The sequence below is a fragment of the Hemicordylus capensis genome, chromosome 14 (assembly GCF_027244095.1).
Source record: "Hemicordylus capensis ecotype Gifberg chromosome 14, rHemCap1.1.pri, whole genome shotgun sequence".
NCBI classification, from domain to species: Eukaryota; Metazoa; Chordata; class Lepidosauria; order Squamata; family Cordylidae; genus Hemicordylus; species Hemicordylus capensis.
In genome coordinates this window covers 17,854,168-17,868,736 of record NC_069670.1, presented here as the reverse complement: position 1 = coordinate 17,868,736, position 14,569 = coordinate 17,854,168, and the positions used below count along the sequence as shown (strand labels likewise).

The window sequence follows — 14,569 nt, the reverse complement described above, 5'->3', positions numbered from 1 at the left end:
TTCCCCCTCGGCGTGTTTCTTGAATCTGCTTTTTAATCCATCTCGGCCACCAGCCGTCCCGGCGTCTTGTGGCAGTGAGTTCCACCCATTCTGTGTTGCTCGGGCGTGGGTTGTTTTCCGTTCTCCGCCATGTACAGTGGATTGCTGGTGTTGCTGAGTGTGCTGGATTCAGCGCCGTTAGGAAAGGGGTGATTCTTCCGGTGACTGCTCAGCCCTCCCAGCTGTGCCTCATTTCCTCTCCCGGAGCAAAGAGCTCATCCCCGACCCAATGCCACTTGGTGGCCGGCCAGGAAAAGATGATCGGGCGAGTTCCCTCCGTGGTGCTCGCAGCTTGAGTCACGGCTGGTGGGCGCGCCAGGCCGTGGGGGCCGGACGCGGACCACGCTCCCAAATTCCTGGTCCAATCGGCTCGGCTCAGGAGCAGGAGGGCAAGACACAGCCACCAGCGTGAGCCCTTCAAGGGCTTGTTCAGACCCCAGCCTCCCTCTCCACTCCACGCCGGTTGGAGCCGGAAATATCTCCTGTGGCCAAGTGTCCAGGCTGAACAGTGGAGTTCCACTTAAAAAAACAACAACCCTAGCCTGCTCCCTTCGGCAAGTTGGAATCGTAACTGGCTCAGAGCTCTGCTCTGGCAAACCCAGCACTTGCTTGCTCTTCGTAGGACTGTGTGACCCCTGACGTCAGGGTGCTTCCTCCGTGGATTTGGCCGGTCCTTTTTTTTTTTTTGAACACACGTTTAGGAACGTAAGACAAGCCACACTGGATCAGAAGAAAGGCCCATCCGGTTCAGAGTCATCTCCCAGTGGCCAACCAGTTACCCCCAAGAAGCCCACAAGCAACAGCTCTCTCCTGCCTGCTCTCCTCAGCACGTGGAAGTCCGAGATAGATTGCCTCTCAGCATGGAAGTTCCATTATCAGTACGGCCCTGCTGCGTCAGGCCAAAGGGCCATCCAGTCTAGCATTTTGGTTTTTTTAACAACGTGGTCAGCCCGAGGCATCTGGGAAGCTCACAGAGGGTGATGATCCCCGTCGGGTTCTTGGCCTCAGCCTCTGGCACTCACAGGTAGACTGCTCCTGTACATGCGTGTTCTGCTTAGCAACCATGTAAGTCTGCCCTCACAGTGCTGATTTGACCCCCAAGTGGTGGCACCGGGAGGTCTGTGAGCTAGATCCACTTGCTGAGAGGATGTCAAAATAACATTGCCATGGGGGCAGGGGGGGGGGACAGGGGTTCTCTCTAAATGCAGACTTGGGCTCCAGGGCAAGGAGGAAGGAGGCCCACGTCCTTTTCTTCTTTTCTTAGATTCCAGCGATCGCTAATTGAAATAATCTGTTGCCTCTGCAGACCCTCTGCGCCGTCTGGTCGGGCCGACCCTGAGAAAAGATCTCAGGGCTATTTAATAATCACATTAAGATGTGAAACTTCACCCACTCAAAGGCCCGGGAAAGCCATGCTCTCCGGACTGGGACGTCAGGCCTCCCCTTCTCCGTTCCTGGAGGCCTTTGATCTGATTAGGGGGAGATTACAGACACAGGGAGCGAGGGACCGGCTGGCCTCCGCACCACCTCTGGCGTAAACCGATCCCCTCGATTATGTTAATGAATTGAATTCCCCCTGCACCGATCTCGGGCTCGGCTGCCCAAGGTTATCTCTCTTGTTGATTCAGGCTTGAGATCCCCAGGTGTTCCTTCTCCTGCCCTGGAAACCGCCACCATCTGAACAAACAAGGCAGATGAAGAAAGTGGACACACCTGGACTGGTACCTGGGTACAAAAGTGTGTGTGTGTCTTTGTAGTTGTGTACACACACAGGAATCTGGGGGCAAGTGGCCATCCTCGCAAACACCCGCTCTGCTGTCCAGCCAAGCTGAAGGGAGATTTATCCCCACCAAACCCGACTCCTATGCAGGAGCTTCTAGGAATGCAGGAAGCTGCCTTATACGGAGTCAGACGCTTGGTCCATCTAGCTCAGGATTGTCTTCACAGACTGGCAGCAGCTCTCCAGGGTTCCAGGCAGGGGGTCTCTCCCAGCCCGACCTGGAGATGCTGCCAGGGACTGAACCGGGGCCCTTCTGCGTGCCAAGCAGATGCTCTGCCCCTGAGCCAGGGCCCCCATCCCAGTCCTGCCACCTAGCCCCCCTCCGGCATGCACGCAGCCCCCCTGTCCGGAAACCTTCTCAAGGCGCAGCGCTTGGCTCTCCGAGCAGCGGGCGACGCCTTGCTGGCCAGTCCTCCGAGCCCACCGGCGAGGGCCAAGCCTGGAAGGGCTCCTGACAGAAGGCCGGGAGGAGGCGCCCGGGTGCCCCCCCCGCCCCGCTGACTGCAGAAGCAGCTGTTTCCCCAGGCCCTGCCAGCCGCCCCACTCCTGCCAGCGCAAGCAAGCAAGCACTCCACTCGGGGCTGGGGGGGAGCAGGCCGAAAGAGGGGGGGGATGCTGCTCGCCCGGAGCCCACCTGGGAGCAGAGGACAGGCTCTGCGTGTCCCGGTGCCGATCAACCCGGGCCGGGCTCCTGGCGCTCTCTTTCCCTTCACGTGTCACATGCAGTTATGTTGCAGGATCCTCTCCAGGACTGTTTGCCTCTGGAAGAGCAAAGGGCTTCCAGGGGAGGGTGACGATGAAGCCTCCGAGAGGAGGGGGGAGAAAAAACACGGGGAAGGCCTTTGGCCTCTCTCGGATTTTTTCCATCTGTGCGCGCCGGCTGCCTACCCGCGCAGCCAGGTCCCTTTCCTCCTCCTCCTCCTCTCCTGCTTTCTGAGCCAAAGCAGGACCGGGGAACCAGAGAGGGGTGGCTGCTCCCTCGGACTCCCTGGCCCCCTGGAGCAGAGCCCGTGGGGCCAGCCCCAGCCCCTGGAGGCCTCCTCTCCAGCACACGCATGCGGCAGCTGAGGCCCAGCTCGCATTGGCGGTTAACCAGGAGGTAACCCACTCCGCTTAGTTCTCTGGCTTTGGGGTTGCCAGAAAAGCAGGTGGCTGGTGGTGGTTGTGTTTTTCAGCGGTGCTCCCCTCTGGTGACTAGCTTGCTTTTGCATTGGACTCTGCCCCCCATCTTGCAGGGCGGTTTGAACGTTTGAATTCCAGAACTGGCAGCCTCGGCAGAAACGCCAGGCGGTGGGACAGTTTGGGTGCTCACAGGTCTTCCTGAAGGATTCATCTCTGACCTGGAGGAGGAGGTCTGGCGGTAGCCTGTGTGAATTGTCCCCTTTGCTAAGCTGAGTTGGCCTCGGTTGACATTTGGGTGGGCGACTACATGTGAGTGCTGTGAGATGTTCCTCTTAGGGGGTGGAGCCATAGCTCGGTGGCAAGCGGAGCATCTGAAGGTCCCAAGCAATCCCAGGCTGGCAGCATCTCCTGGTAGGGCTGGGAGAGACTCCTGCCTGGAGCCTTGGAGAGCCGCTGCCAGTCCGTGCAGACCACGCTGAACTAGATGGGCCAGTGGTCTGGTTGGGTGTAAGGCTGGGAGGATGTGGGGTGGGATGGGGGCTCCAGTGGAGACCCTTGGCCTTAGGTCCAACAGACCCTGACCAGCTGGGGCTTGCCACCTTCCCAAAGGAGCCCTGGAGCTTTGGACACCCAGTGCCTTCCAGGGAGGCTCCCGTCCCGTCCCCAGAACGCTCTTCATGGACCCCAAGAGCAGAGATGATGCCGTGCCAGAACCGCAGGCCACGGAGGAGGAGGTCAGCTCCAGCACCCACCGGCTCTGGGTCAGGGCTCCTTCCATTGGCAGCCAGCCTTGGTTCAGCAGCTCTGCCTCCACCTCCACCTCCAAGCTCTGGCCTCCAGCCGACGTGGAGACGCCCACCCCTTGTTGCAGCTGATTCAGACATCCTATTCTGTGGGAAGCCGATTCTGGCCTTCAGCCGGCCCCTGGGGGTCGGTGCTTTTGGCGGGTCACTGCCGGGCCTGCCTAGAGCAGCCCGGCTTCCTGATGCCTCCGCAGCCACCTGCAGGACCCGGTGCGGGGAATGGGCCTTGCCTCCCCCCCCCCCGGGCCATACGCTGCGCGCGCACACACACACACACCCCTCCAGCCGGGCCCTCCGCATCCGTCCGCACCCATCCACCACCACCCTCCAGCCTCTCCCAGGTTCTGCAGAAGGCCAACTTTCCTGACTGGGATTGATTAGGGCGATGAAGTCAGTCTGCGCAGATCTAATCAGTTGCACATTAGGAATCTGGAGCTCTTTCGTGCGGAAATCTTGACACACTGAGGCGGCGCTCTGGACTCGCGTGTTCCTCCCCTCCGCGCCTTCCCCAGGCAGCGCTTTGGGTCCGAAACGCCAAAAGCCCCTGCCTGAGCTACCAGAGAAGCATGTGTTGGTTTCCTTTTAAGCCAAGGTGGTTTGTGGATCAAAGCACACACACACACACAAAGTCCTAGCATCCAACCATCTGCTAGACTAGAGACTATGGCCGCCCACGCCTGCTGGTTTAATAATCTCGGGTTAATTTGGCTAGCACGGCAATGCACTCTGCATGCACTCAGAGTCACTCTTTCCATCACATGTTCCACGAGCCCAGCCTTTGCCGGGACACATTGCTGAAGCCAAACAAGGTTTGTCAGAGGGAGTTGCTTTCCTCCCATTGCGGGATACAAGGGTGGCCAGGATGGATTTTCCCACACTCACCTTTGGGCAAAACGCTTTCCAGCTCTCCAGCTCTTTTCCATTCAGCTGTGGTTGTTGGGAGGGCCCGGAGATTGCTGAGGGCTGGGATGTCTCTTTCCATTTCCCCAAGTCAAGACCTGTGGCAGTCTTCACCAGTGCTGTTCAGCGGGGTCAGGTACCAGCTGGCACTCGGAGAGCCCACTCAGATCAGTTGCCACGGGCTGCCACGTTGCGTGGTTTGCCCTTCCTTCTTTCCCAAGTCAAGGTTTCTTTCTTTCTTTCTTTCTTTCTTTCTTTCTTTCTTTCTTTCTTTCTTTCTTTCTTTCTTTCTTTCTTTCTTTCTTTCTTTCTCTTTCTCTCTCTCTCTGCCCTGCATATTTATCAGAGTTTTATCCCACCCTTCCACTAAAGAGCTCAGGGTGGAATACAAGATTTATCTGCCACAGAGCAACCCTCTGAGCTTTGTTAGGCTGAGACAGTGAATGGTGGCAGGTCACCCGCCAAGCTTTTTATATTTGTTTTATTTGAGTTTCATGGCTAAACAGCCATTTTTGATGGCTGAACTGCAACTTGAATCCACGTCTCCCTGGTCTGACTCCAGTGTCCCCTCCATGGCACCACACTGGCTGTTCCCCATCTGCGGGAGCACCCTGACCCATGCCATGTGATGAGCAGTGTGGATCTTGGTGGATTGCCAGCTGCCACGCCACCGAATTAGAGAGGCGTGTGGGTTTGTGTTGGCCTGTGGGGATCCCATTGTTCACTTACGGAACTCCCTGCCGCAAGATGTGGTAGTGCCCACAGTCTGAGATGGTTTTAAAAGGGGATGTGAAGCCAAATCATAGAGGAGGTTACTTCAGGGCCAGATCCAACAGGGCTGCTATTTCCCTTTTGGTCCCGCCTGGCTCAGTTGGATTTGACCCACTGGCCAGCCTAGAGGCCCCAACAGTGGACTCCATCCCGAGGCCTGTCATGGGATCAGGCCAGCCCACTCCTCTTCTGCTTGCCTGTAATGGGAGCAGTGGGGAAGACCCCCCCCCCTCAATCCAGGAAGCTTTTGTTTCTTCCAACCATGGTCTGAATGTGACGGGAGAAACTCTGGTTTCATAGCTCCTCCAGCTGGGAAAGCTGCAGGGAGCGTGGCCCGAAGTCCAAGGCGGTGGGGTCTTGTGCCCCCAAACTCCGTGTCTTGCACGTCTGGCTGCCTCTTTTTTGCCAACAGCATGAGCCCCACGGCCGCCTCCGCCTGCCTCCTTTTGGCCTCCCGTTCACACCACGCTTATCCGCATCCTCATTTTTTTTTGCTCCCCGTGATTATGACAGAATAGGCAGCGCTGTAGGTAAGGTTATGTCAGCACCTTTTCCTTATAAATCCCTTGCCTTGGGGAATTAGAATCTGACAGCAAAAAGAAAAAAAAGGGAAAAAAGGCCAAAGCACGCCAAAAGAGTTGGCTTCCAAAACATCTCAGCCCAGAAACTTGGATGGAAGGCGGGGAAGGGAAAATTAACCTTGATTCCCTCCCAAAACATTATTAAAAACTGCAAGGCATGCAAGAGTTGGCCTGGATTTATTATTATTATTATTTTTTAAAAGGAATACTTCTTTAGCGTCAACAAATAACTCCTTTTATTGTCACTATTAAAGACGTTTTCAGACTCCGGGGCTCCAGCACCAGTAAACTGCATGGGTTTTTCTCACCTATTCCCACTGGCTTTGTGAATAGTTGCCGATACTTGACAGAGAGAGAGAGAACTCTGCAAATAGTTGTAAGACACGTTATGGGGTTTCCAGTCCCAGCTCTTCTGAATTTTGACAACTCAGATGTTTTTGCCCCACAGATCAGGAGAGAACTGAATTAGGCTCTCTCAGTGCTTTGAAGTCCGTGGATCCCACAGGTCAGGGGGTCTCAAACTTGGGCCCCCAGATGTTGGAATACAACCCCCACCTACCCCTGGCACCTGGCCATTGTGGCTGCGGGTGATGGGCATTGCAGTCCAGCCACATCTGGGGACCCAAGCTGGAGACCCTCTTGCTAAACAAGATCCCCTTTCATAAGAAGAGCTGTGCTGGATTGGACTCAAGGTTTTCATCTAGACCGCCATCTTGTTTTGCACAGTGGTCAACCGAATGCTGCGACAGGAAGCCTAGGAGCGGATCTTGAAGTCAGTAGCCCTTCCTGGTGGTTTGCCCTAAACTGCTGGCACTCAGAGGTAGATTGCCTCTGAACATGGAGGTTCTGTGTCGCTTTTGGGACCAACGGCCATAGATAGACTTTCCTCGTCCTCCATGGTCCAGTCCCACTTTAAAGGTAGTACTCATCACCACTGTTCCCTGTAACAGAACTTCCCAGATGTTAATGACTACAACTCCCATCACCCCCAACTGCAATGGCCTTTCACTAGGGATTATGGGAGTTGTAGTCAACAACATCAGGGAATCCCTGTTAGAGGGAACACTGGCCATCACATCTTGTGGCAGTTAGTTCCATAAACTAGCGATGTGTTGTGTGAAAAAGTACTTCCTCCTTTCTGCCCTGAATCTACTCCCAAACACTTTACTTAGATGTGCCAAGGATGGTCAGCATAGGTTTCAGAGGCGAGCGGGTCTTGGGGTAGCAAGCATGAATTGCCCCCTTGCTAAGCAGGCTCTGCCCTGGTTTGCATTTGGATGAGAGGCTACATGTGTGAGCACTGTAAGATTCCCCTGAGGGGACTCTGGGAAGAGCCCCTGCATGCTTGCGTGCAGAAGGTTCCAAGTTCCCTCCCTGGCTGCATCTCCAGATAAGGCTGAGAGAGAGATTCCTGCCTGCAACCTTGGAGAAGCCGCTGCCAGGCTGTGTAGACAACACTGAGCTAGATGGACCAATGGTCTGACTCAGTATATGGCAGCTTCCTCTGTTCCCATGTCGCTCATGGGCAGAGACGATTCTTTCGGTCTCCAGCAGGCTTGCAAGCCAAACACTGAAAAGATCTGGATTTTGACATTTGGCCATTGGAAATTGGCCCGCGTTTTGGAGGCCTGCCACCTTCTATGCTTTCCATCTCTTTCTGAAGTGTGGTTTTTATCGCTTCCGCTGCAGGGCTGTCTTTGCTTCTGGTCGGATTCCACTGGCAGAGAGAGAGGGGTGAGCTGTAATTCCTCTAACAGGTAGGCTAGGAAATCTTCAGGCTCCGAGCAGGATTGAGGTTTGTCTAGACCCAGGATTTAAGGTGTGTTGTCGGAAGGTGCTATGCCAAAACTCTGCGGAGTCACCCTTTGGATGCAGGCTCAGCCAGTGGAGCTGAAGGGGAGGTGATGGGGCAGGGTGGTGTGTGTGTGTGTGTTAGTGTTAGGGAACACTGCTGAAACCCGGCCAAAATGCAACGGGACACCCTGGACCACATGGCTGAAGGCATCTCTCCTCTGCATGATGACAGGAGGGCGGGGGGGGGGAGGCATGTGCACAAGTGACCCTAAGGAGGCCCAGTTAACATGCAGGCTGATGATGGATTGAGCAGCTCTCCAAAGAGATTGCGGGGTGGCTTGCACCAGGTATCCAAGGCGTGCTTTGGTGTTAACTGCGGAAGTGAGAGGAGAGCTGGTCTGGTGGTGGCAAGCCTGGACTGTCCCCTTTGCTAAGCAGGGCCCACCCTGGTTTGCACTGGGATGGGAGACTACATGTGTGAGCACGGTGAGATATACCCCCCCCCCCGCTTAGGGGATGGGGCCTCTCTGGGAAAAGCACCTGCACACAGAAGGTTCCCAGCTCCCTCCCTGGCGGCATCTCCAAGACAGGGCTGAGAGAGACTCCTGCCTGTAATCTTGGAGAAGCCGCTGCTGCCAGTCTGTGTAGACAACACTGAGCTAGTCAGACCGATGGTCTGACTCAGTCTAAGGCCGCTTCCTAATGTTCCTAAGTGCATTGTGGGGATATACACCACAGGAAGGAAGGAATGCTCTCCTGGCTGGCATCCGCTCCTCAGCCTCCATGACAGTTTTGACGAAACAAGTGAAAACATGGCTCTCCACGCAGGCTTTTCTGGGAGGGTGCAGTTCTCACTGCTGCTGCTTTGTGTTTTTTGTGTCACTGTTTGACATCAGTTTTTAAACTTTTAAATCGAGATAGATTCTTTTTATATCTATATTTACTATCTGTACTTTTTTTGTATTTTCATTGTGCATTGTCTTAATTATACTGGGGTTGTTTTAATGAAAAGCGGTCTAGAAATCAAACAATAAATAGAACCAGCTGACCTGGCACAGAGCATCCGCCCCCTTAGTTCTCCCCGTCTCTCCCCCCCAGCCCCATTTTGTGCCCCACCCAGCCCATTCTCCATCTGCAGCCGGCCGGCTGGCCGGGGCCTCCGCTTCTCCTCCCGTCCCTGTCGCTGATCGGCAGCTTGCTTGCGAACTCTTGCGAAAGCTGCCACCCGTGGGATTATAGAGAAGATGGAAAAGGCCGTGGCTGAAGTGGCTGCCCCTTCTGGTGGGTGATCTTGAAAAGAAAAGGGGGCTGCTGGAATCCCTGCTCTGTGGTCAAGCTGAGCCTAGTGACATGGAAGCCGCACGGTCATGGACTGTCTGTGGGCTGCGAGTGCGAATCTGCCCGGGTGGCAGAGGGTGGGGAATTCCCGCCTTGGGTCCCCAGACGTTGTTGGACTACAGCTCCCATCATCCCCCGATGGATGGGGTGATGGGAGCAGTAGCCCAACAACATCTGCGGACCCAAGTTATAGGGTACCCCAACACCGACACAGAGACACTGAATGGCAGAGAGGGCTGGGGATTTCCAAGGGAGAAACCTTGGAATCCCACTTGGCTGATGCATGAGCAGATGTTGCCGTCAGAAAGGCACCGCTTGCAGACCGTGAGCCTTTGAGTGGCAGCTGGAGAGAGAGCAGCCATTTGGGGGGGGGGTGTTTCCCCTGAAAGCAGGCCAATGACAAGGGCCGCTGCTTGTGTCGGAGATGATGATGATGATGATAATGATGATTAATTTTTTTTTACATTTATATCCCGCTCGTCCTCCAAGGAGCCGTATACTACATCCTTGAGTTTCTCTTTCACAACAACCCTGTGAAGTAGGTTAGGCTGAGAGAGAAGTGACTGGCCCAGAGTCACCCAGCAAGTCTCATGGCTGAAGGGGGATTTGAACTCGGGTCTCCCCAGTTCCTAGTCCAGCACTCTAACCACTACACCACGCTGGCGAGATGCAGGAAGTCATGACTGCTCGCGGGCCAGGCCAGGGGGGGAGCTTTGTGGCACCACCTGCGAGGGTCTTGAAGGCGTGTTTTGCAAGTATTTGCAGTGCTGACAGTGGCGGGCGGTGGGGGGGCAGCCCCCTTGGCGTCCTTTGGGAAGGCCAGGTGACCCCTCCGTCTTCTAGGCGCGAGCCGATCGATGGAAGCTTCAGTCACAAGGCTTGGGAGGCACAGAGAACAGAAAGCAAGACCTGGGCGACTGCCTCGCCCCCCCCCTTTGGTATCTCACACCCTCATTCCTCGGGGATTATGGGGGTGGGGGCCCTCCTGAATTGCCCAATCATGCGTGGCCTTTTGCGGGGCGGGGGGGAGATTTAAGCAAACAGAGCTGGGGGGGGGGACTTCTTGATGCTGACTGACAGCAAGGGCGCCTCCTGGCCGTGCCGCTCCCACAAGGTCCCCCTGGAACGTCTAGACTCCGCCGGCCTCTTTGTCCTCCTCGCCTGGAACTGGGGTTCTCCTCTCCTTCCCATCCGTCTGGGGATTTCCAGTCGAAGGGGGTGGGCACCGCTGCAGCAGCACACAGGTGAGGAGCTGCCGTGATCCGATTTCCAGCACTTCCTGTGAACTGGGGAATGGGAGACCGAGACGCCGCCCGCCCACCATCGCTTCCCTTTCCTCCCCAGGCTGGCAAGTCCTGGAACCAACCCAAAGGCAACAGCAGTAATAATTGATCTGACTAGAGATGGGGCCTAATTCCCCAGGTTTTCTTAAAAAACAAAAACAAAAAAAAACACTGCATTAGCAGTTAATCTTCTTACTTGGCCCCTAGTCTGGAGCCAAAATAAACTTCACGCATCAGAAGAAGAAGAAAATCCTCATTTCCCTGTGAAGGGACAAGGTCAGGTCCGAGAAGCGGCTCTTGTGCCTTAAAAACCGTCTACCGTGCGGGGACCGTGTCACTCTCTCTGGGGTGTGTTCTGCAAGGCCTGGCACGTCCCGCTGCGAAACGATGTCATTCATTCGACCAGGGGTTTCCAACCTCCAGGTGCTGTTGGACTACAACTCCCATCATTCCCATTCACAATGCCCAAACGGATCCCCCCCCCCGCCCGCCATCTAGGAACATAGGAAGCTGCCCTATACAGAGGCAGACCCCTGGTCCATCGAGCTCAGGTCTCTTGACACAAGTTGCCCCCGCTCCAGTACTCTCTCTAGGGGCTGCTGGAACTCCTCCCCATAACCATGAATGGCAACCGATCGATCAGGTGTTCAGGCAAGAGGAGAAAGGGGCGCCCTTGGGATCGGACAGATGTGACGAGTGGGGGAGAGGGCGGACGGGTGGAGATCCTACTCTCAGGAGGACCCACACAGATTCTGATCCAGGGCGGGGCAGGCATGTCCCAGCTGAGACTCCCAGCCCCAGCAAAAGCCCCCTAGATCCAAGAGACCCTCTGCAGCCTGTCACCCGTCTCCTAGGAAGCCATGAAGCTGGTTTCTACGGAGTCAGGCCATTGGTCTCTTCAGCTCAGTGCAGTCTACCCTGACCGGCGGCATCTCTGCAGGGCTTTAGGCAGGGCTCTTCTCAATGCTACCGGGAGATGCTGCCAGGGAGTGAATCTCGGCCCCAAAGGTAGCATCCGTGGGTCTCCCACCCAGGCACTGGCCACACCCAGACTTGCGTCGCTGCAGTAAGGTGGCTGCATGGGGCGTCTTTAGACCACACTCTGGGACCCTCCCCGCAGCATCTCCTTTTGGCAGAGTTTTCTTTTCTGGATGCTGGGGGACCTGCTATCGCATCCCTCTTGTACTTTCCACATCCTCTTATATGTCACCCTGTAGTTCTTCTGAGCTGGCCGCAGGCTAAGAGCCGAGAGGTTTCCGTATCCACTGGTTACCATATGATATCACGAGGTGCTCTTTGCGCCCATCATTTCTGACTATTTCAAGAACCAACCTACCTTCCTTCCTTCTTTCCTTTTTGCAGTTACAAATGCTTTATTTCTCTATTTATTTGAAGGATTTTTTACCGCACTCCATCTCTGCCAAGTGGATTGAAGCAGCGTACAAACCCAAAAGCACACAATAGGGGACGGGGAGTGGGAGGGATACAACAGAGCAGCAATTCAAAAACGGGGTTCCTCTCGCCTTCAAAGAACAGCTCCCCTCCCACTTCTTTTCTGGGTTTTTAAAAACATTTTATATCCCGCCCTTCCTCCAAAGGCGCAAAAAGCGGGTGTCGTCCCCCTTGCTCTCCAGAAAGGATCACCCACACAGCCCGGCAGGCCGGCTTTCCTTACCGTCAGGGATCTGAAACGATTCTCGGGTTCTGCCTCCAGACGGCACTGTTGCTTTGCAGCTGCGCTGGCCTCCCGGGTTTGGCTCTTCGACCCCAAGTCTGGCCTGGCACCAGGGCCAAAGTGCCTTCCTTGTCTGCCAGCAGGTGCCCTGCCGAGGAGGCACATTCAGAGGCTAAAAATAAATAAAAGCATAAAAATAAAAACCTGCATCTTCCAGCCTGACAAGCCCAGCGGCTGCAACGGAGGGCAACTCCCAACAGTGGCTTGTCCCCTCTGGGAAGTGCGTCTGCCTCAGAGGATGGTGTGGGGCAGGTTCGCTTGGGAGTGGGGAACAGACAGAACCAGGTGTGGCTGGCTAGAAGGGACCCGTCTGGCTCACACAGGGCCTTTGCTGGCTGGCATGGAGTTTTGCTCTGCAGGAGTGTCTTTGAAACAAGCCACACGGAAAAGATGGGACACAGGAAGCTGCCATATACTGAGTCTGACCCTTGGTCCATCTAGCTCAGTATTGTCTTCACAGACTGGCAGTGGCTTCTCCAAGGCTGCAGGCAGGAGTCTCTCTCAGCCCTCTCTGGAGATGCCAACAGACCAGGAAGGGGAAGTGGAACCTTCTGATTGCAAGCCCGCAAAAGCTCTTCCCAGAGCTGCCTCATCCCCTAAGGGGAATATCTAACATGTAGTGCTCACATGTAGTCTCCCATTCAAATGTAAACAAGGGTGGCCCTTGCTTAGCAAAGGGGACAGTTCTTGCTTCCTACCACAAAACCAGCTCTCCTCTCAGGAGATGAGATTGTAAGAGGTTCCCCAAATCACTCTCCACCCCCCCCCACAAAAAAATCAACCAATTTGAATGGGCAGAAATCAAATTTCATCCTCTTATTCCTTTTGCTCTGTGAAACCGCTTTGAGAGCTTTCTTTTGCTGAACAGCAGTATATGACAGTGATCAAATGTGCTCCGAAATCTCACCTGAACAATTTCATGGGGTTTTAATTTCTGAAGTGTCCCCAGCCCCGAATGCTTCCGCAGCACGGGGCTTATGGCAGAATGCAGGGTCTCTGCGGACCCTGCGGAAAGCCAAGCTGTGTGGAAGCCCATGGTGACACCCGCTAAAAAGGCCTGCCATGACATCGGGAGCAAAGTCCCCACCGTGAGAATGGGTGGGTCGGGTTTCGGAGGAGCAGTTTCAGCTTCTTCCCCATGTGATGGGAAGGGGAGAGGTGTGGCGTAGTGCCCCCCCTCCCAAATTCATCTGGTTGCACCAATCCTTCGGGACAATGATGGCAGTAACTGGAGTCTTAGGATTGTAGTAACCGGAGAGGGGGAAACTCCTCCCTGCCGCTGCCTCCTCCAACATTGCCCGCTATTGTCCTTCTAGGCCCTGACGGGTATTCAGAATATGGGAACCCTGCCAGCAGGCCCTGCCAGCGTGGCTGATCAAGCAATGAATGGGAAACTGAGCCTACCCCACCGGTCCCTTGCCTCTGCTGCCGCCCCAGGAGGACCCTGCCCCTAGCAAAAGTGGGTGTGGCCCCTTTCCACAGTGACCATCGGCACACCGTCCTTTCCTCCTAAATTCTGGTGTATGGCAGAAGTGGCCGTCTCACTCTGAGTGGCAAGTTATTCTGACTCCAAGAGAAAGAAGACATGGACCCATGGGCATCCGGGGGGTGGGGGCAAGGTGGGGCAGTTGTCCCCCCTTGGATTCAGCCAATATTCCCTGTTGATTTCTGTTTGAATACTTTGTATGTTTTGCTCCCCCACCCACCCACCCACCGGTCGAGAAGGTCCCACGGGCACGCCCACGCATGGACAGACAGACTCCAGGCACTTCTGCTCCACACGCTGCACAATTCACTGGTAGAACTCAGTGCCCCAAGATGTGACTGGCTTCCGAAACAGGATTTGTGGGACAGATGCGGAGGATTACATTTGGTCATCGATGTGAGCGATGAGAGTGACGTGGGACTTTCCGGCTGACCCTCCTGAGGTTCCAAAGAAAGTTGCGCTTCTCTGACTCAGCTAAATTCTGCGGTTAGGAACTTCATGTCTGAGTTTTGGTTTTGTGGCGGCAGCTAGATCCAAGCCAGAATTTGCTTTTTGCTTTGGAACTGGCTGAATCAGAGCCCTGGGCCAGATCTGCTCCAGAGGGTGGAATACAGCCCTTCGGGATGTGTCGAAACTCCATCAGATGTGTTGACTCCTTCGTAGAGCAACTTCTCCATTTGGAAGAACAGACCGGAAGCAAGCTTCAGTTCACAGAGCCCTCCCAGGCAGGAGAGCCCGGAGCTAGCCTTCACTTCTGAGCCTGCTTCACACACATATCCCTTCTCTACCCTGGATTCCTAGGAGTGGTCTGGGTGAACTGACACTCCTTTGGAAACAGCTGCACCCAGCCAGAGGTGCACCTAGGAAATTTTGGAGCCTGGACCTAAAGGCCTTTGGAGCCCGCGCGCACACACACACACCCCACTGCAAGTTAAGC

At 55.2% G+C, this 14,569-nt stretch overlaps 1 protein-coding gene across 1 annotated transcript in view; it reads right to left on the bottom strand.

Moving 5' to 3' along the window:
• METTL25B (methyltransferase like 25B) overlaps positions 1–14,569 on the bottom strand; it is a 62,376-nt gene that overhangs the window by 33,851 nt on the left and 13,956 nt on the right. Inside the window, exon 4 of the mRNA XM_053278348.1 lies at positions 12,087–12,258. The gene's annotated coding sequence lies outside the window, so the exon portion shown is untranslated. The remainder of the gene's footprint in view (positions 1–12,086; positions 12,259–14,569) is intronic.